Genomic DNA, 21,609 nt, shown 5'->3' on the forward strand with positions numbered 1-21,609 from the left:
GAATGTGTCTATCCTTATGACATTGTCTTGGAACACTAATGCGTGCATACATGTGTGTTTGCACCCCTCCCCATGGGCGCTCCCGTGACTCCCCAAGAGCCTAGAAAAAGTCTGCCTCAGTCACTGCTGTGTCCCCAGGATCTGGCACGTAGTAGGTGCTCAGTAATACATAAGTGTGATAATATGTGTCTATATACATACACAGATACACACACACACACACACACACCCTTCTGCTGCTCCCAATCAGTCTGTTTATAAAAACACTTAAGTTGGTGATTCCAGGATGAATCTCATACTGTTGGCAAATGTTCTATCTTTCTCAACTTTAGGCAGAGACCAAGGTCTGCCACTGGCATGGCAGTGGGTGGAGAGAGAGGAGAGCCCTGCTCCGGAGTCGGCCAGGCTTGTGCAGGAACCCAGCTCTGCTACGTATTGGCTGTGTGACACTGGCCAATTGCTTCACCGCTCTGATCCCCTTGTGTGAGGATTGAATATGCCTGGACAGGGGAAAAGGCAGCACAGAGCGCAACACAATGGAGTTGTCTGTCCAAGTGACTCTGACCTGGGGATCCCCCACAAAGCCAGGCACCCCCAGACCTCTAGCACTGGGGCATCCCACCTCAGAAACGATCTCTACTTCCTATTTAGGTTATTTATTTATTCTATTATTTATTTCTATTCCCTAATCTCTGTTTCTATTTCTCCTAACCCCAAGGTCTTTTCCAAAGCCAAGCAGGATCCCAGAAGGCGGTGAGTGGGGGGCCAGGGCAATGCTCGATCAGCCAGACTCCAGTTGCCCCTCCTTCGCCCCCCTGCCGCTCTGTCGAGGGTCTCTGGGCATGTGGCCAGCACACGAGACTTTCTCAAGGTCCAATTTCCATCATAGGCTCTACACCAGCACAACCTGCTCAGCAGCATCCCATTCACAGTTGGGGAATCTGCCCAGGAGGGATGCAGCACCCCTCTTTCATACATGCACACAGGATTATGTACTCCCAAGCAGTGAAGATTCTAAGCACACAGGAGGTGCAGGGTGAGACCTTACTGCTTGACCGATGGCTGACACACAATTCATCAACCACAGGTGGAGGACCAGGAATCTCAGGGTATGGAGTCATACATGTGGCTTTGACTCAGCATCCCCAGAGGCTTTACCGTGGAGCCCGCCGGGATAAGGGACTGAGGGTACCTGCCAGTGCCACCATCTTAGAGTGATGTCCCTCTAGCACCTCCAGCTCAGTATGGCCACATCTGAGCTCATTACGTGTCCTTCCTGCCCCCCTGCCACCTGCTCCCCCTCCTTCGTTCCCTCTCTCATCAAGAGGCCCCATTGCCCATCCAGTCCCCGCGGTACAATTTGAAATCACCCCAGACTCCTGCTTTCCCCTTACAGTTGACCTTCCACCCTATCTTGACGCTCAAACTCAGAAAGAAGCAGAGCTGTACCCTGTTCCTCACCTCCCGATGACCTTGGTCTAGAGAACGGGCCTCCAAGAGTTTGAGGACACAGCTTCCTCCTCAGACGTCTTCCTGTGTCCCTTCTCATCCTGTCCATACTGCAGCCAGACTGAGTTTTCTAAGATGTAAAACTGACCACATCATATCACTGTTTTCAAATCTTCAGCATCTCTCACCTGCCTGTAGGACCAAGTCCAAACTCCTTCACCTGGCATTTGAGGCCTTTCATGCTGTGGCCCTGTCAATCTTTTCTGCTTACTTTCTGCAGCCTCTGGTCAGGCCTGCTGAGCCTGTCACCACACCCTATTACGCGTTTGTGTGTTCAGACCTCTTTGCACTCATTGATAACATCTTGGCTGTCTTTTGTCCCCTGAAGAACTCCTATTCATCCTTCAGGAGCCAATCCAAATGGCCCCTCCCCTAAAAAATCTTCTCTAGCACCCTGAAGTCCAGTTGGCCTCTTCCTCCCCTAGACAGACCCTTTCTTATCATGCATCACATGACACTACAGTTATTTAAGCAACCATCCTCCTGGCAAGACTAGGGGCACTTCTGGGTAGAGGCCTCATTCTTGTCCTGCTTGAACGCCCTGGTACCCAGCAGGGAGCTTGGCATATACATGGCCCTCAGTTAACATCTGGCAAAGAATGAGGGAAGGAGCTAAGGTTCTTCAGGGAAGTCCTATAACTGTCTTGCTCTGGCCGTGAGTCAATAGCAACCTTCCTTCCCCAGAATTCTCGGCCACCTCAAGTGTGGGCAGAGCCAAGTCTTGCTGCTGCTTCACAGAATCACCAGGAACGGGCTCTTGAGCTGTTTCCTCCTTCAATCTCCGCAACAACAGCTTTACCAGCTTTGTTTTTCTAGAAGTCCCAGAGCCCATGGCTCCTTCCCAGCCTCTGTGGGTCCACGGCACTTGCAGCCCCTCACCCCTCCGAGTGTGTCCCGGGCCAGCTGTGCCAGAGGAGTGGGCCTCTCCCACGCCCTGGGCGCCGGGGCTCCGGGCTGGAGGGGTCTGCAGGGTACGGAGTTGTCCAGACCTCTGGCTGCCAGTAGCAGAGGCGGGCAGCCGCTGCTGCAGAGCCCGCAGCTGCCCCCACGCAGGACTGCGGCTCTGGCAGCCGCAATTAACCTCCCGGCATCGATCAGTCCTGCTACTACAAGCCTCCTCGGCGCGCCTGGCTGAAGCCGGGAGCTTTGCAAGCGTGCGTAAAAAGAAATAGAAAGTTAAAGAAAAACATCTAAGAAAAGGCCATCGGTGGGGGCTGGACAGTACACCCTTTGCCAATACAGAAATGATACTGGCCGGGGTGCAGGAAGGCCCCCGAACTTCCTGCAAGGGGAGGGGTGGCAGAGGGATTTCCAGATAACTGAAGGTTAACCCAATAAGAGCCAACTCCTTTGCCTACCAGGTTTCTGGGTTGGTTTTAATGGGAATGGGCATAAAACTCACAAGGTAATGTGTAGCAGACCTCCCTTGTAATTTAAGCTCTTTTGATGACCCAGAGCTGTTGAGGTGAACACGCTGGGACACTGCAGTGCCTCTGCTCTATTCCCAGGTGAGTGGGCTGTTTGGCCAGACATTGAATGACCCCGTAGTGCTGGTCACCCCTCAACCAACTGAGCTCTCCACCCCCCTGTGATGCTGTGCTGCCCACTGCCCTGTACTGTTCCTGATGTCACTGTACATTCCCACTGGACTCATCACAGGTCTGGAAAAACCTGTGACCCAGCCTAACCTCCCAGACCACTGCTGGTTCCTTTGCTTCTCCCCATTCCCCTTTTATTCTTTTTTTTTTTTTCCTCACCTATCTCTCTAGCTAGCTAGCTACCTAGCTAGCTAGCGATCATCCTTTTTTTGGCCCACTGTTCCAGACTCTGGCCTTGAAGATCTGATGATTACATTCCCGGCCACCAAAGGGCATGAGCCTTCCTTCCAGCCAATCCCTGACCAATCAGTTCTGGACTCTGGACTCTGGAAGCCTCTCATTCCCTTCGGTTATTTTTGGAGTGGCCCAATTTGGGGGCATTTCCAGGACCTTGGGGCTCTTCCAGGATTTGAGCCAAGGGATTCCCAAATTGCGGTCTGCCATGAACTGCATTTGAGGAGAGTGGGCCCCTGGGACTTGCAAAGATGATAGAGGGGAAGGAGAAAAGAACAGCCAAGCCAACGGAGGGACCAGATCAGGATCAACGGCGGCACCAGCCTCAGAAACTCAGTTGAGGGCATGCACGTGGGCAGTAGCAGGCAGACTCTGGACCCAGGCTCCAGACCCCGTGGGCCCAGCTTCCCATCCTGCTCTCCTGCTTGTCGTCTGGGTCATCTAGGCAAATTCCTTAGCCTCTCTGTGAGTCAGTTTGCTCGACTGTGAAGTGGCACAAGTCTGGAGTGAAACAGCTCACACAAGTCTCCAGGCTCGGCACCGCTTTAGAGGCGTGACCGCTTCCTCCTAACTGCCCCTCCTTCTGATCTCCCAAGGGGCACATGGAGACGCCAAGAACTAAGGAAGGAAGCTCCAGAAAAAGTCGTGAAATACGACCTGCAGCCCAGATCCAGCCAAGGAGGTTCGGGAGTCAGGGTTTCTGGAAGGCAGCACGGAACCCCCGGGAGAGTTGAAAGCGCTCCGGCTTTTCAGGAACTGGCCCTGTGGCTGCCCGGGGAGGATGGGCGAAAGCAGACAGGGCCAGCATCCCTCAGACTTGTTCACCACCTGCCTCTTGATCCCAGACATTTTCAAACCCAGGTCCCTGGGCCCACAGTTTCCAGCCCCTTTCCATGTCACTTGTGCATGGGAGTGGCAGGATGTCATGCCCTCTACCCTATATCACTAAGTGCTATCTCCTGCTAGATGCTTCTGCCCACACAACCTGAGACCAAGCCATCAATACATTTGCTGCAAAAGGAGAATGAAACAGTTGGGACACAGACTTCCAGGTAAAGTGACCGGCTCGACAGGTTCCAAATTGAGAATGTTCTAGGCCTCACTTGTTCTCCAAGGAGCCAGGATTCCTAGTTCCCTTCTTGAAAGCAAGGATGAGCCTCCATCCTCTCAAACCCACACAGCACCCTGGGTCTCATCCCTTTCCCATGTCCTCTTTTGCCCTCCCTCCCTCCCTCCCCTACATAAAAAGATTTAGGGAGGAAATAATAACACCTGCCCACCTCATAGATCCAACTGCCTCCTCCTCATCTCCACCTGGATGTCTAATGAGCGTCTGAGAGTCAACATGCCCCAAACACTACCCTTCATTCCCCCACCAAACCTACTACCCCCAGGCCCCACCCCTGGTCTCCCTTCTTCTGCGGGTCTTAGTAAATGGCACCAGCATCTACCCTGTTGTATCATAAAGAATTGAACTGCTTTTTGTCCCTGGTTCCTGGGAAGGAGACTCTAAATTCTTGGAATTTCCCAAGAGATAGCGGTGTCTTTGCTGTTCCTGAGCCCCTGGGACCACACCTGAGTTTATGCTAATGCGCTGAGTCAGGATGGGGGCTGGCCACCAAAAAGACCAACCAGGGGAACAGAGGGTTGGGGCATATGGGCCAGCCCTGCCTCCAGGGAGGGGGAGGGGTAGAGATGCAGTTTAATCATGGTCGTCCTAAGTATCTCTTCACTTGGCTGGTCTCGACCTGGATCCCTTATCATAAAACTCTAATTGTAAGTATAGCACTTTCCTGAGTTCTGAGTCATTCTAGTGAATTACGAAACCAGACGGGTTGTAGGAACCCCAAATTTGTAGCCAGCCCATTAGAAGTATGGTAGCCTGGGGACACCACTGGTGGCTGGCATCTGAGGTGGGGATCGTTTTGTTGGGAACCGTGCCGTTTATCTCATAGGGTCTGCGCTAACTCTGGGTGGTTAGTGCCAGGTTTGAACGTCAGCACACCAGCAGTGTCAGAATTACCCCCGTGTGCCGAGAGTCACCCATGATTCCTCTCCTTCTCTCTTCCCCCATATGCAATAAAAGAGAGAGTCCAATCAGCTCAACCTTCACATCTGTTCAGAACACGGCCACTCCTCCCCACCCCCACTGTACCGACCTGGTCCAGCCACCAGCATCTCTCACCTGAATTACTGCCGCTGAAGCCTCTTCCCTGATCTCCCTGCTTCCACCCTTGCCTCCTGCTGCCTACGCTCCACAGAGCAGCCAGGGGGCTGCAAGTCGGCCACGTGCCCCTGCTCGAAACCTTGAAGCCTGCCCCCATCCGTCCTGGAGTTAAGGCAGAGTCCTTGCCATCTGCCCTCACTTCCCTCCCTGACCTCAGCTGCCACCACGTGCTCCCCTGCTCTGTCCATTTGGCCACACTGGCTTCTCCATGCCCCCAGACAAGCTTCGGCCTGCCTCAGGACTTCCCCTTTATCTGGAATGTTCTCATTCCTTTCATTCAGTCTGAAAGGTCACCTCCTCAGAGAGGCCTTCCGTGACCACCTTGTGTAAAACTGCCCCACCCCCAGTCCCTCCCCACCACCTCTTCTCACCGCCTTCACTCTCCCCGATAGCCTGGACAATCTACTAGACAGCAGCTTCGTTGTTGACTGTCCACCTCCCTTAGTGCAACGGCAGCGCTTGAGGGCAGGGGCCACGTCTGTCTTGTTTGCTGCTGTCTTCCCAGTATTTGACTCAATAAATAGCTATCAAATGAATGAGTAAATAGGCCCACCAAGAAGGCTGGTCAGATGCTGAGAAGGGCATCGTACCAAGGATGGTGTGTTTCATCGAACTTTTGCTTTGCAGCTGGTTGTAATAAAGATGTATTTACATGGATGTGGAAGGAACCACAACAGGGCGGTACAAGAGTTCAAACAGTTCGAGTGAAAGATAAAAAATGTTTTGTTGGTAGGTAACCAACAGATGCTCTGAAAGAAAAATGTGCCAGGTCATTTACTTCAAAAGTTACTGAGAGATGAAAGACAAAAAAGGCAACTGGGAAAAATGCATTGAATGTGGAATCTCCTAACTTGGGTTTTGGTCTTGTTTTTCTCATTTCCAAGTTGTGTGACGTTGGACAAGTGGCATCCTCCCCCTGAGCCTCAGTTTTTTTATCTGTAGAATGGGGAGGACGCTAATAAGGCCTCCTGGCCTGCGTCCCAGTGTCGCTGGGAGGGTCCCGTGAGAGGCAGATGGAAGCAGGCCTGTAGGATGTTACTCAGTTTACTGCTGTGCTAACATCCACTGGGGCAGGAGTCCCAGGACATTTCCCAGGAAAGATGCTGAGGGAAGAGATTTTGCTGAATTAGAAGAAAATGCTAAACCAAGTTGTCATGCAGGGTGGGGCAAAATTTTCTCAACAACTGTCCCCTCCACAACTCTGAAATCCCGGGCACAGTCCTGGGTCCCAGCCTGGGCCCTGATACAGGGCCGCAGGCAGGCGGTCTCTCCACCTCCCTGGACCTTGAGGTCCCTGGGGGCCGACTGCCACAGCCACTGTGAGGCAGAGTCCCTCTGAGGGGCTGGCAGTTGGACTGTTGGAGCTCGGTGTGGGGTGAGAGTTTGGTAAAGACACCCCCAAATATCTCTGGGAGTGTCCTCCTATCTGCCCTTGCCTAAATCCCAAACCTGGAGTCACCTGTGACTCTCCTCCTTCCTGCCCACATCTTGACTGTCATTCTCTTCTGTTTACTTCCTGTCACCCACAGGCACCATCGAGTCCAGGTTACTGCCATTTCTCACCAGGACAACTGCATCAGCCTCCTAACTGGTCCCCTTCCTGCTCCTGGCCATCTATTCACTCCAAGGCAGCGGCCAGATCAGTCCTTTAAAAACACAAGTCTGTTCCCGTCACTCCCTGACTATAACCCTCCAAGAGATTCCCGATATTCTTAGGCTAAGATCCAAACCCTCCTGACAACAGTGGCCTTACGATGCTGCCCTCCTGCCTTCACCTCTGACCTTTCATCTCACCAGCCTCGCCCCCTTGCTCTTCTTTTTTCTGAAATTTTGAATTTATATATATACATATATTTTAATTTTTACTGGAGTACAGTTGATTTACAATGTTGTGTTAGTCTCAGGTGTACAGCAAAGTGAATCAGTTATACATATACATATATCCACTCTTTTTTAGATTATTTGTCCATATAGGCCATTATAGAGTACTGAGTAGAGTTCCCTGTGCTAAACAGTAGGTCCTTATCAGTTATCTATTTTATATATAGTAGTGTGGATATCTCAATCCCAATCTCCCAGTTTATCCCTCCCCACCCCTTACCCCCAGTAACCATAAGTTTGTTTTCTGCATCTGTAACTCTATTTCTGTTTTGCAGATAAGTTCATTTGTACCCCTTTTTTATATTCCACATATTGAACTTAAAAGCTTTTGCACAGCAAAGGAAACCATAAACAAAATGAAAAGATAGCCCTCAGAATGGGAGAAACTATTTGCAAATGAAGCAACCAACAAGGGATTAATCTCCAAAATATACAAATAGCACATGCAGCTCAATATCAAAAAAACAAACAATCCAATGAAAAAATGGGCAGAGGATCTACATAGACATTTCTCCAAAGAAGGCATGAAGATGGCTAAAAAGCACATGAAAAGATGCTCAACATCACCTCACACCAGTCAGAATGGCCATCATCAAAAAGTCTACAAACAATAAATGCTGGAGAGGGTGTGGAGAAAAGGAAATCCTCCTACACTGTTGGTGGGAATGTAAACTGGTACAGCCACTATGGAGAACAGTATGGAGGTTCCTTACAAAACTAAAAATAGAGCTACCATCTGACCCAGCAATCCCACTCCTGGGCATATATCTGGAGAAATCCATAATTCGAAAAGATACATGTACCACAATATTCATTGCAGCACTATTTATAAGATCCAGGACATGAAAGCAACCTAAATGTCCATCAACAGAGGAATGGATAAAGAAGACGTGGTACATATATACAATGGAATATTACTCAGCCATGAAAAAAGAATGGAAATAATGCCATTGCAGCAACATGGATGGACCTAGAGATCGTCATGCTGAGTGAAGTAAGTCAGGGAGAGAGAGACAAACATCGTATGATATCGCTTATATGTGGAACCCCTTGCTCTTTGTATTCTAGTAATGCTCAGCTTCTGTGTTTCTAATACTACTTGCTCACCACAGGACCTCTGCAGTCTGTGCCTTTGCAGGAATACATTTTCCCCTTATTTGGGTTTCCCTTTTCCTCACCTTCATCTTGGTCCATCATCTAACATCTATGACCTGGTCAAGTAGATGCATTCCCACACACCCTCCAATTTCTTTAATAAGCACTTCCTCAAGGAAGTGCATCTTGATTCCATCACCCCTACCCCATCATTAGGCTCTCACAGCAGCCTGGGCTTCATAGCACTCACTGCATTATAATTATTACTTTATTATCTGTTTCCCCCACTAGGCTGTAAGCGCCATGAGGAAGGGACCATATCGGCCTTGCTCACTCCGCTCTCACCAGAGCCACACTCATAATCGGAGATTGATAACTAATAAAATTGTCACCCTGGAATCATTTTGGAATTATGCTCCACCTACCTCTGCAGCTTACATCTAATCACTGATTTCCTTTACATCACCAACCTCAACCCACGGACACTTGCTGAGGACCAACTCCTCAGCCCAGTGAAGCCTGGCAACAAACAGGGAGGTGTGCAGACAAGTCCCCATGATGTGGTATAACAGTGCTCTAATGGGGGGCAGCCCGAGAGAAGGAGTGACTGCCTGGGAGGTCAAGAAAAGCTTCCAGGCAGAGGGGCTCCGTGAATGGGGCCTTACAGGATGCTTAGGAGTTTGCCAGGTTGGGGGTGGACTAGAGAGAACGGCATGCACAAAAGGCCCAGATAAATAAACAGCACTAACAACATCTCCCAAATCTCCTCTGGAGTTTTATTTCCAGAACTTAGGTCTAGATCCTCATCCCAGCACTTCTGCAAAGCCTCCTAACTAGATTTTTCTGCCGCTTTGTTCTCATTTTCGCTCAAGAACCTGCTACAGCTCCCTACTACCCTCTAGCTTAAACCTAAGGTGCCTGCCTGCCGTTGGACGCCTGCCTCAGCCTCTCCCTACCTCTCTCACTCTCAGGAACATTCTTGCTCATGACTCTCTGACATAATCAGCTTTGCTTCTACCAAATTCAACGACCACCACCTTCCACAGCCGACTCGCTTATCCTATTCCTTCTGCCCACCGTTGATTTTATAAATCAATATCACTTTCAAGTGGGCACTAAGAAAAATTATTTTTTTGAATTTGAGTGTTCAGAAGCCCATTTGAATGATTTAATTGCTTATAGCTAAGTCACTGCTTCTTACTGCAGTAGACATGCTTGAGAGTTTCTTAGTAAAATTATTTAAGCCTCAGTCTCCTCACCTGCAGAATGGGGATAAGCATTTCATCTTGTTCTCAGGATGAACTGAAGCGAGAGATTCCTGCCACACCCTTCGCACCTTTCCTGCACATGGCAGGGACTCAGCAAATACCAGTTGCCATGCACGCTAATGCCTTGCTGAGGCCTGGAAATGCGGAAGGAAGGCGACAGGGCCCTGCTCTCGGAGGAGCTGAGCAGGGAGAGGAAGGGCCAATTGTATCCTGAGGTGAGAAGCACCTTGACAGAGGGAACAATCAAGCCCACGTTATTTTTGGAAAATGGTCACGATCTGGCTTCCTAGCTCACGACCACAGCAAAAGCAGAGGAGGAGGCCACGCCACCTTCGACAGAGCTTTAATCCTTCCTCACTACCACCTTTTACCTCTCCATCAAAACTTACCTGCCCATGTCTTGGTTCCCCAAACCCTGCTATCTGCTAACGGCTAACCTGGTCAGAGAAGTTCTGCAGTAGACATGCATGCCCAGGGCTTCCTAGACCACTCCAGATAGCGTTTGGAAAAAAACAATGCAAGCAACACAGGCTTATTACGTAAAACTCAGGAAACGCCGAAAACCCAAATTGCCCATTCTCTTGTAACTAACCTACAGATGACATCTGGACAGAAGCTTTCAGAGCTACCTCATCCTTTCCCAAGGAGTGACGCAGATGGTGGCAGGGAGTGGGTGTTGGGTGGAGAAGCCTCTCTCCTATCAAACACTCTGGAGTGACTGCTGATTCCACCCAGGCACAGAGCCAGCTCCCCACACTTGCACCCCATGAAAGGACAGTTTCTCTGATTCTCCGATTTCTCCGATTTCTCCGAGGTTGCTAGGGAAGCGGCAGCCCAGGGCCGTTGGCAGAACTCCCAGGCAGTCCCCCAGGCAAAGGGGCTGTGTCTCTGAATGTTTGTAAACGGATGGACAAACAGTCATGAAGCTCTGGGACAGTCCTCTGTGGGCTCCCAGGCCCTCGTTCCGTCCCAGGCCCCACCCAGGCTTAGGCAGGGCCCTCCGCACAGGGCTCCCCCTTCTCAAGTCCCCAAGTCAATAATACCCCTCGGTGTGGTTGACCTCCGTCAGACACAAATTGAAAAATAATCTGACAGCATTAAAAGATACTCAAGCGTGAATGACTGAAATGATAGCCATGTAACCCACCCGGGAACATTGCTCTTTATCTCAAAAGGACATTGGCTGGGACTTCCCTGGTGGCGCAGTGGTTAAGAATCCGTCTGCCAACGCAGGGGACACAGGTTTGAGCCCTGGTCTGGGAAGATCCCACATGCTGTGGTGCAACTAAGCCTCTGCGCCACAACTACTGAGCCTACACTCCAGAGCCCACACGCCACAACTACTGAGCCCGCGCGCCTAGAGCCTGTGCTCTGCAACGAAGAGAAGCGACCACAACGAGAAGCCCGTGCACTGCAACGAAGAGTAGCCCCAACTAGTTCTCGCCGCAGCTAGAGAAAGCCGGCGCGCAGCAATGAAGACCCAATGCATCCAAAAAAAGAAAGAAAGAAAGAAAGAAAAGAACAAAGACATTGACTAACCCAAGCACACCTCTGTTTCAGTGGAATATTTCAGCAAGGTAAAGTGGCAACATACAGGCTCTGTGGGGACAGGGAAGGGAGAAGATCACACCTGCAGCAAATGTGTCCAAACCTCCGTTTTACATCTGTTTCTTGCTTCCTTTTCCTCCCCGGCTACTCACAGGTCCACAGGGTTTGGGGAGCAGCGGCCCAGAGCCTTGGTGTCAGGAAGGCGTTAGGGAGGCTGGGGCAGTCCGGGCAGTCGGGGTGGGGAGGGGAGGTCGACAGTGCTGAAGTGTAGGTGGGGATAGTTGACTGTACGGAGCGGTGATTTGCAAACCAGGTGTTTCCTAATCAGGGCCATTGACGGCGCTGCAGTGTACGTGGGGATTCTGAGCCCCCCAGGTGAACCAGGGGTCTTGGTCTCACACTCACCTGTCTCCTGGGCTGCTCTCAGTCTGCTTTCCAGGTGTGAGAAACCTATAAGCAGAGATCAGAAACGCCTGTCAGAGGGGCTTGTATTTCCTGGTGGCCAGGGATGCGGATCTGGCTGTTTAAAATTTAATATTTGAACTGATCCCAGTATTTAGAAACCGAGGGATTGCATACTTAAAAGCCGGCTTTCTGACCCCTCCGGGGAGAGCTGCATCTCTGGGCCACGTGCAGATTGGACAGTCATGGGCTGGAGCTGCGTGGGGCTGTCCCTCTAGGCCCACAGATGCTCCCCAATCCCACCCATCTGCCCCCGTGGGCGCTGGAGTGAGCAGCGCTGCTCGGGCATCTGACTGTGCGACCTGCACAGCCCAGGCTGCTCCCCATCTCGGCCCTGCCAGGCTCCCTCCCTCACCCATCCCTTCTCTGCTCCAGATACACAAACTGAGAATTCCAGGGAGAGAACGCCAGGCCCGTCCCTTGGAATAATCAAGGGTGAGAAGATTAAGTCAGACTCCAGGCAAAGTTTGGGTCAGGGGCCCTGCCACCCCCTCTCCGGGGTCCCTTTCCAGTATCTCTGCTCTGCAGCTCTGGGGGGCTGAATCAGGTAGTGTTCTGAGGGTTTAATAAAGGACCTCTTGACAAAGATGTGAGGAGTGGTGCAGTTCCCCAGCGAGAGCCAAAGTGGCGGTCCTGTTGCTACCATCCCTAATCTGGAAGGGGGTGGGAGGAAGAAATAGTTTCCAGACCCAGGCACTCGGTGGGCTGCATGGGAAGACTCCTGATAGGAGTTGTCACCTGTGGGCAAGGCATGCAGCCAGCCCAAGGTGACCCTGAGAGGGACAGCTGGGAGACTAAATACCCCAACATCTCCCCCACCCCTCACTCTACAGCTTGCCAGGGCTCCCCATTGGCCAAAGCCAACAGGAAACTGGAGGGGGAGGGACTGAACGGATGCAGCCCTACAGGTCCCCTCCCGGCACAGGGCGGGGTGGAGAAGGGCAGACAGTGGGTCTCCAGGGGTGAATGGCAGGTATCCAGGGCAGTGGCCCTGCCTCCCGTGCCCCGTTCACCCACTGGATCCACACCCCTCAGGCCGTAAGCCAAGGCCGACCAGGTCCTTCAAGGTGTCAGAAGCTCGGTTCCACTCCAACCACTATTAGCTGGCCCGCAACCTTCCAAAGCCTCTCTGTTCTGCTCACCTGGCCTCAGCCTGAGTCTTCTGCCCCATCCTACAGCTACCCCCTCTCCCCCAGCACCTGGAGCCCCATCCGTGGGGCCCTGAGCTCACCTCGCCACCCGCACCTATTCTCTTCCACTGGACACCAGTCAAATTCCTCTCACTACGGAGCCGGGCTGTCCCCTTCCCAGAAGACAGCCCAGCACAGGGTTCACAGAGGTCTGGGAGCAGAGCTACGGGGAATCCACAGGCACGAGGCTGACATAGAGCAGTCACGGAGAAAGCGGCCAGCTAGTAAGAACAGAGGCCTGACAAGAGGCAGCCAGGTGCAGGGTTTCGTGGAACCCAGAGCTGGAAGTGACCCGGGAGATCACCTGCTCTGGCACCTGCTCTATGCAGATGGGCAAACTGAGGCCAGGAGAAGTGGGGGAGGCTTGCACCGCAGACACAGCCAGAAAGTGGCAGAGCCGCTGTCCTGTTGGCCTGCCAGGCTGTCCCTGCCTCCTGGCCTGGGACACACGAGGACCCGGCTGAGTCAGGAGACTGGTGTCAGGTTCAGTTTTCTCAATAATGGTTTTACTAATAAGCACCAACATCAAGGGGTCCTGGTTCATCCTGTCTTCATCCCAAATCTGTGAGGCAGGTACTGTAGTGATGCTACAGATAAGGAAGGTGAGTCCCAGAGGAGTTACCCAGCACGCCTTAGACCAGCACGGCAAGTGAGTTCTGTAGCAGGGGCAACAACATGGATGGACAATAATGATAACGAGCACTGCCAACGAGGATGTTTTCTCCAAACTGGCCCCGTGCTTAGGTCCTCACACACACTAGCCCATGAAGCGTCTTGTTGTTTTGGGAGTTTTTGTGTGTATTTTTTTTTTTTTTTTTTTTTGCGGTACGCGGGCCTCTCACTGTTGTGGCCTCTCCCATCGCAGAGCACAGGCTCCGGACGCGCAGGCTCAGCGGCCATGGCTCACGGGCCTAGCCGCTCCGCGGCATGTGGGATTCTCCCGGACCGGGGCACGAACCCGTGTCCCCTGCACCGGCAGGCGGACCCTCAACCACTGCGCCACCAGGGAAGCCCTGTTTTGGGAGTTTTTAATGAACTCTTCCCACTTGGTTAGAATGTGGAGGGTATATGTATCAGCTTTACTGAAACATAATTGACATATAACATTATGTGAGTGTAAGGTGTATGTGTCATGTGATATGCTTATATATTGCAAAGTGATGATCACTGTAGCGTTAGCTAATACCTGCATCACATCACATAATTACCATTTCTTTTTTGCTGTGAGAACATTTAAGAGCTGCTCCCTTAGCAACTTTCCAGTGTATATATCCCATAGTTTTAACCGGACAGGACTAGCTATGGGTTATTTAGATGACTCCTAACTAGTTTCCACACACTCATTTTCTGACCCTCTGCGGGCCTCTCCCTGACATTTCAGCCTGTACGAGGCAGAAAGCAGAATCGGCCACCTGTCACGCCCAGTACCCTTCCATGATGTTCAAGGGGCCTCCCCAGGCTCAGCTGGGCCCACCTGCTCCTCACCTGAGGCCCTGAACTCACACACACGGTGGCAAGGGCCCAGGCTGTGGACAGCCAGGCCTGCCTCATCGGCGGTGCCCTGTCTTCTCCAACAGGGACTGCTGGGATGAAAGCCTGATGAGCAATCTGTCCTCGCTGGCAAATTTTTAATTATGGAAGAAAGGAGACCCCGGCCCCTGGCCCAGCCAGCACTGCAGGGAGGGTGGTGCTTGGGTGTCGCCACTGTTAACATTTTATCCACACTGACAACAGCTATGAACCCTGCGTCCACGTTTTTCTGTCCGTAAATGAAGGTGAAAGGCTAAGATGAGGGGTGATTGGCGGGAAAACCGCCAGACCCCCGGCATGGAAAGTTCTGAAGTGACATGAGGGTGAGTGAGACTAGGTCTCCAGAAGGCCTGGGGCAAGGCCAGGCACAGGGGTAGGGGGTGTGGGAAGCTGAAGGCCTTGCCAGCTGTCAGTCAACAGCTCTTGCCCTTCTAAACTGCAGGTGATGCACCTCGCTCCCTGGATCCTCTAACGGTGAACCAGCCGAGACAGGGCTGAGCTTGGAGCACGGTCCCTGGGTGGGGGCCCCAACCCCCGGGCTTCAGGTCACTGATCCAGGAGAGCAGGAAGCCTGTGGGATTATCCACAACTCAACTCCATCCGATTTCACAAGTCAGCCCATAAAGAGAAATGAAGGCCTGAGTTCAAATCTTCACTTCATCTTTACTGGCCCATGTTCTCGAGCAAGTCACTTCAACCTCCTGTGCCTCAGTTTTCTCCTCCATAAAATGGGAATAGAAATAGCCACTGGAGAGGGCAGTGATGAAGAGAAACTGAGAGGATGCAGGGAAAACATGGAGGGCTGTGCCCGGCATACAGTGAGTTCTTGATAAACATTAACCATAACAAGGAAGAAGGAACCACCAGCTCTGCTTGCAAATTACTTATAAACTAGTGGGGATCTCACACTGGCTAAGAACAAAACTCACAAGGAAGATGAAGTAAGGGTAAAACGACACTACAAAACACCCGGAATGAGAACTTGGGGTGTGGACGATCATTTTGATTTAGAGGTGGCAATCAGGGGAGGTTCCCCTGAAGAAGGGACCCGGAAAATACACCTCCAGGTACCTCCATCCTTTGTGAGTTCAGGGACTAATCGCTGGTGGGAGGCCTTCCCCATCCTGAAGTCCCCTTTCAGCAAATTGGGCATCGATGAGGTTACAGTGAGGACTGCTTCTCAGTAATACCACTGTTTAGCCAATAAAGTCACGAATCATTGGCTCCCAGGGGCCCCAGACTTTCTTCCAGGAATCTTCCCAGGATTGCTTCAGCCCATGTGGATTCCATGCTTCTCACGTGGCACTAGCAGCCAAAGCCCAAACCACATGCCCTAAACAGCCTGCTAGCAGGGGTGGAGCCCTGGGTTCTAGCCCCAGCTCGGCCCCCTGCTTCCTGTGAGATGTTGACCAAGTGCCAGCCACTCTCTGCGCCACAGCTGCCCTATCTGTGCCCGGGGGATGCACTAAATTAGAATCCCCCTGAATAAGCTCTGGGAAGCACTAGACTTGTGAGAGGCTGCTTAGAGGGGGCCATGGTTCATGCTGAAGCCCCTGCCGCCCTTGTAGATTTCACAAAGCAATGAACACATCAGGCTCTGATAAGTCCTGCAACATAGAAACCGGCTTAGTTTTGCTGGACCCAGCATTTCCCGAACTAACTTCACTTTCAAACTTTTTTGGGGGAGTAATGTCTATTAACACCCACAAAACTAGCATTCCTCAGAACCCACTTTGGGAATGCTGGCCTCAAAGATCTCTCAGGTACCTTCCTGCTCTGTCAATAAGGGGATTCAATAAGAGTCTGGGGTGTGGAATTTCACCCTCTGGGTAATTTTTCCAAAACGTCTCTGCTGCATTTCTGACCAAGATGGGAGGGTGCCCTCCTCCAGCTCCCATGGCAGGTGCCGTGTCTGGATCTCCATCACAGCCATCCTTGCCCTGCAATGGTGGGTGTGTCTCTTCCCACAATGGACCATAAGCTCTTGAGGGATGGACCGTGTCTGGACACTGGTGTGTCCAAGGGCTTGACAAACTCAGAGGCTGAAACACATACGTACATAGTGTGTGCTCAATAAATATGTTTAGGGATGATGTTTAAAATATTTTACACGGGGCATGTACCAAGAGGGACTCAAGCTATAAATAACCTACAGGTGCTTGTCAGTTGAACACCAGCCTGGTGGAATGAACGAATGAATGAACGACAAGACCTGTAGGAGAGAACATAACTATTAAATAGAGAGAAAAAGCACTTTCTAATCCAAAGCCCAGTGCTCTGTTTTTAACATTTTTTTCCCCTTCTGGGTTTTCCTGGCTTGGCTATTCAGATCTGGGTATGGGGGCTGGGTGCTACGAAGATAACCCTCCCCCCAGTGCCCCAGGCGGGAGCCAATGCCAGAGGAGAAAGTGGGCTTTTCTGTGTCCTCAAAAGAGCTGGCAGTAGGTTCAGCATTTCAAATATCCTTCTGAAATCTGAATCCAAAATGGAACATTTTTTCGAGTAAATAATACCCTTGAAGTCAGTTCAGGGCACCACAGCCCCCTGAACTTCAGAGGTGGGGCGGCACAGGGAGCCGTCAGAGCACAGCGCACCCCAAAGCCAGGTCTCCTGGCTCCCCCAGGCTGCCTGCCTTCCAGGGGCAAGAAGAGTGGGGGCATTTCAGGCCTTGGAGTATCCAAGAGACATTTTTCTCTGATCAGACCTGCTAAGGCCACAGGGAGATTCTGGAAGGCCATGCCCTGGGGGCCCTACAGGGTCATGGGCTTTGGGGGCCCTGGGTCAAGGGTGGGGGGGTGGAGACGGAGTGGAGGAGTCTGGTGGCTGAAGGTAAGATTAGAACGGGTCAGGGTCCTCTCCGAGGGACGGGCAGCACCTGACGCCGTGGAGCTAGCGGATGGCACGGCTTCAGATTTCCATATTGGTTTCTCTCCGCCATCAGGATTTGAAGCAGATACCACCCGGTTTGAGTTACAGAATCCGGCTCATGGCTTCCTGACCTTGCAGAGGAGGTGTGAGTTCTCAGGAGGGGCCAGGCCCGGGGCACATCCAAAGGGTGCAGGAGAGAGTGGCCAGGACAGAGCCAGGACAGCAGGGCTCCACTGGTGGGAAGCAATGTCCACCTCAATTTAACCAGCAGTTTGCCTTTTTTTTTTTTTTTTTTTTAGTGTTTTTATGGTTACTTTCTATTCATAACTGCTGTTACCATTTTTTTTCCATTTATGGTAGCAATAAGTTTCATTTTGATTTTTTAAAAAGTGAGCTCATTTGAATAGAAACACAAAGTACTTTTCAGGACAGGTGACCTCATCTACAGGTGAGGAGGAGGTATGACAATGACTGGAATCTGGGCAACTCTCATCTAGCCCAACCTGCCCACATCCCAGATGCGTACACGGAGTCCAGAGGGGAGGGATCTTCCCCGAGCACACACAGCTGGTTGATAGCAAGAGTCGGGATGAAGAACTCAGGGTCAGGGTCTTTCTGTTGGGCCATCTCTTCTCTGTGAAGCCAGGTTGTGAAGCTCCCCCAGTGTGGTCCTCACGGTGCAGGGGAAACCTGCTGCCTCCAGGGTACTGGGGGCTCTGCAGAGGCCGGACCTGAGCCATATTCATCTCTCTATGCCACAGAGCCAGTCACAGAATTGGTGTTCAGTAAGAATCTGGTGAAAGGAATGGATGGCGGGGATGGATGGGTAGATGGATGGATGGATGGGTGGGCGGATGGATGGTTGGAGAGACAGGTAAGTGGATAGAAGAAGATGCAGAAGGAGAAAGAAGGGGATGGACGGAGACATTAATGAATAAATTATGTGGCTGATGACTTAAGCTCTCCCTCCCAACTTCACCCATCTAAGGGTATTTTCATTCTGTTAGAGAACTAGCAGAAATTTCTCTAAGACAAAAGAATTCATGGTGAAATTTCAGATACCATGACAGACTGGGAGAGACAAAGAACCTTCCCCTGTCCCCATTTCACCAGTGAGACCTCGAGACAAAAGTGAGTGACACTGCTCAGGGAGCCCAGGGCCTCAGCTTCTCATTTGGCTTTTGAAACTTACTCTATGACCTTGGATGAATTCTCTCCCTTTCCTGGCACTCGTTTTTCTCATGCATAAAATGGGGGGTGGGAGGCAAGTCAAATGAGTCCCGCTATCTCAGCCTCCTAGGACCAACCCCCACCCCCCCGCCCAAGGCCTATCAGAGGCCAAAGCCCCTCCAAGCATGTCCGATGCTGCCAGTAGGCACTGAATCCTTCAGTCAGACTCGGCTTTTCTAAGAGGTGAGCACCTTTCTGCAAAGTGATGTGCTGAGGGCAGCCAGCCAAGCAAGAGCCCCAAGAACAGATCAGCCATGGGCTCCATCTTGCTGTGCCTTTGGCACCAGCGTATATAAAGGAGAAAACATCAGAAAGGCTGGTGACATGGAGTCAAGTCCTGCGTCCCCTAAATGATGCATCCCTTCACATATAAAACTGTCATGCACAGGGTGTGGACAAACCAAAGGTGGGAAGACAAGGGAGGGGCGGGACGGAGAGGCTCAGAGCACAGGCCCCTGGGTCAGCCAGGCCTGGGTGCAAATCCGGCCCCTGCCCCTTCTTAGCTGTGTGACCTTAGGCCAGTCTCTCTGCGCCTCATCATCATCTTCTTCCAACGTGGGGCACCTATTAGCTCGCCACTTCACTGCGCGGTTGTGAGTCAAAGAAGATAATCCGTGTGCATGGCTGGGCTCCGCTTCCCCAGTGGGCTGCATGGGGATGGCTGTTTGCTCAAATGCTAAGTGTTTGCTGAGCACCTAGACATGCCAGGCCCTCTGCTCTGCTCTGGGGCCTCAGTGGTTTACTAAGGCAGCCCTAGTGTCTAACCTCGTGGAGTTTAAAGTCTCGGGGAAGAGATGGGGAGATGGTCATTTACAAAATGGTCACTCCAATGAATGTGAACTGTCCCTGAGACAGGTTCTATAAAGGGGAAAGTGGGGTGGAGCGGAGGCTACGTCACGGGGATCCCTTTGTCTTGGGGCAAGCAAGGGTCATCAGGGAAGTGACTTCAGCTGAGACCTGAAGGGTGTGCAGGCTGTGAACAGGTAAAGGTGTTGGAGGTGGGGAGTGGGTAATGGGAGTAGGGAGAGAGGTTTCGCAAGTGCAGAGTGGTAGGAGGGACACAATGTATTCAAGAATCTGGGAGGAAGCCAGTGGGGCTGGAGCAGACAGCAAGAGGCAGCGTGGTATCAAATGAAGCTGGAGACGTAGGCAAGAGCCTGAGCGCCCAGCGACTCGTGGGCCATGGGCAGGGCTTTGGGATTTTTCCTGGGAAAAATGGGAAGCTATTAAAGGGCAGAAAGTGGAAGGGTGAGGAGTCCAGTTACTGTGATGTGGAGAATGGATGTACGGAACCCAGAGGGGACGCTAGGAGCAGTAGGGCAGCCATGCCTCTGTCCAGGCGAGGTGGCCCAGGCTGGTTGGTGGCCACAGAATGGACATCAGCCAGGAACAGCCCTCATCCAAGCGTCGGCAAATGACTAATATACAGGGAGGTGGTGCCTGTGAGGCACCAGGACATCCCCTGTCCCATTTCAGCGAGGTCTCTTAAAGGCCCTAAAGCTCAATCTCAGCCCCGAGGAACAAGGCAGGCCCTCCCCGGAGTCCTCAGTGCGGGATGGCTCCCCTGGAGCGGGATGTCCATGTGATAGTTAACGTAATGCTTATCCACAGACTTTACAGTTTACAACCACCCTTCACAGCCTTTATCACACCTGATCCTCACAACCGCCGTCAAGGTGGGAGAACTCCAAATCCAACCTCTTCCCTGACTCCCTTTTGGAGAATAAAAACCATAATGATGATAATAACTATTGCTATACAGTTGATTCTTATTATTAGTGGTAGTTACGTTCTATAAAATCTCGACAAACATCGAGTTAGCGAATACTGAAACAGTGGTCCTAGCGGAAATACAGGGATAGCTTCCTGTGAGCCTCAACTGACAACATTTTCATCAGCTGATCCATACATAACCTTGTTTTATGTGTGTTTCTGTATAAAGACACCTTATTTAGTATCCACTGTTGATTCCTTAACAGTGAACTCACGCCTGAACAATGCTCACCGGACACACGTATTTTCTTCATAAGACGCATCACAGCCTTCCTGGCTTAGGAACACTAGACAGCACTTCAGCACCGTGCGTGGGGGCCATTGAAAACAGCCAAATCACCAACAAAAAGTGCAAAAACGTGAAAAACGTGGCACCAAGTAGACCACCAGGAAGCACACTTGTTGACACACGAGAGCTGAAACAAGAAAGCAGAGCGACACCCTGTTCAACCTCAGCTGGGAACCTTCACGTCGGGTGACTCAAAGTTTTCACCGCTTTGCACATATCTGCAAATGACTGCAAAAGCACCGTGAGTACTGATTTGAGGGTTACAACTAAAATTGAGTCAGGAGGCAGATTTAATGAGTAACACGGAATCTGAGAAGCATGAGGATCCCCCAACGCCGGGCCCTCGGGGTGCTGGGGGCGCAGAGCCCGCTCTCCCAGGGCTGACCCTTCATCTGCAGAGTGCGCGCTGCCTGCCAGGCATCATGCACCCTCACCACCCTGTGACGGTTATTTTGCAGAGGAGATGGCGAGCTCTGGCTGCAGGTGGAGGGTCCCAGAGCGGGGGAGTGGCCCAGCAGGGATGTTAACCGCACCCCTAAGCTTCATCTGCATGCCCTCATTCTAAAAACTGTCTTTACATCAGGTTTCTTAAAACCCTGATTCATTTCCGCCTTCCTGCCAAGTAAGCAGTTCAGCTCACAAACTATATTAATCCCTGGCAGAAATTCATTTAAACAAAATATTGCCAAGCAACACAAAGGCAGAAATCCTCTTACGACCCACATGGGTATCGATGCTTGGCGTTGAGGGAGGGCTGAGCCTCTTACTGCTGGATTGTCAACACACCCAAATCCTGGAGCAAAGAGTCCAGGCAGGGCCAGAGGACAGGCCTAAGAGACACGGCCCGCCCCCAGGACAGGATGACCACTCGCCATGGTGGGGGGCAGGCACAGCTCTTCGCCTGACA

The 21,609-nt window shown here is 51.6% G+C and overlaps 1 protein-coding gene across 3 annotated transcripts in view; it reads right to left on the minus strand.

Moving 5' to 3' along the window:
- The window catches only part of ATP2B2 (ATPase plasma membrane Ca2+ transporting 2), a 351,715-nt gene that overhangs the window by 263,513 nt on the left and 66,593 nt on the right, over positions 1-21,609 (minus strand). For 2 of the 3 annotated variants that reach the window (XM_067755445.1, XM_067755444.1), the window contains exon 2: positions 11,766-11,810. The exons of the other annotated variant lie outside the window; for it this stretch is intronic. The gene's annotated coding sequence lies outside the window, so the exon portion shown is untranslated. The remainder of the gene's footprint in view (positions 1-11,765; positions 11,811-21,609) is intronic. 3 annotated transcript variants of the gene reach the window in all.

Source organism: Pseudorca crassidens, chromosome 10 (assembly GCF_039906515.1).
Source record: "Pseudorca crassidens isolate mPseCra1 chromosome 10, mPseCra1.hap1, whole genome shotgun sequence".
Taxonomy (NCBI): Eukaryota; Metazoa; Chordata; class Mammalia; order Artiodactyla; family Delphinidae; genus Pseudorca; species Pseudorca crassidens.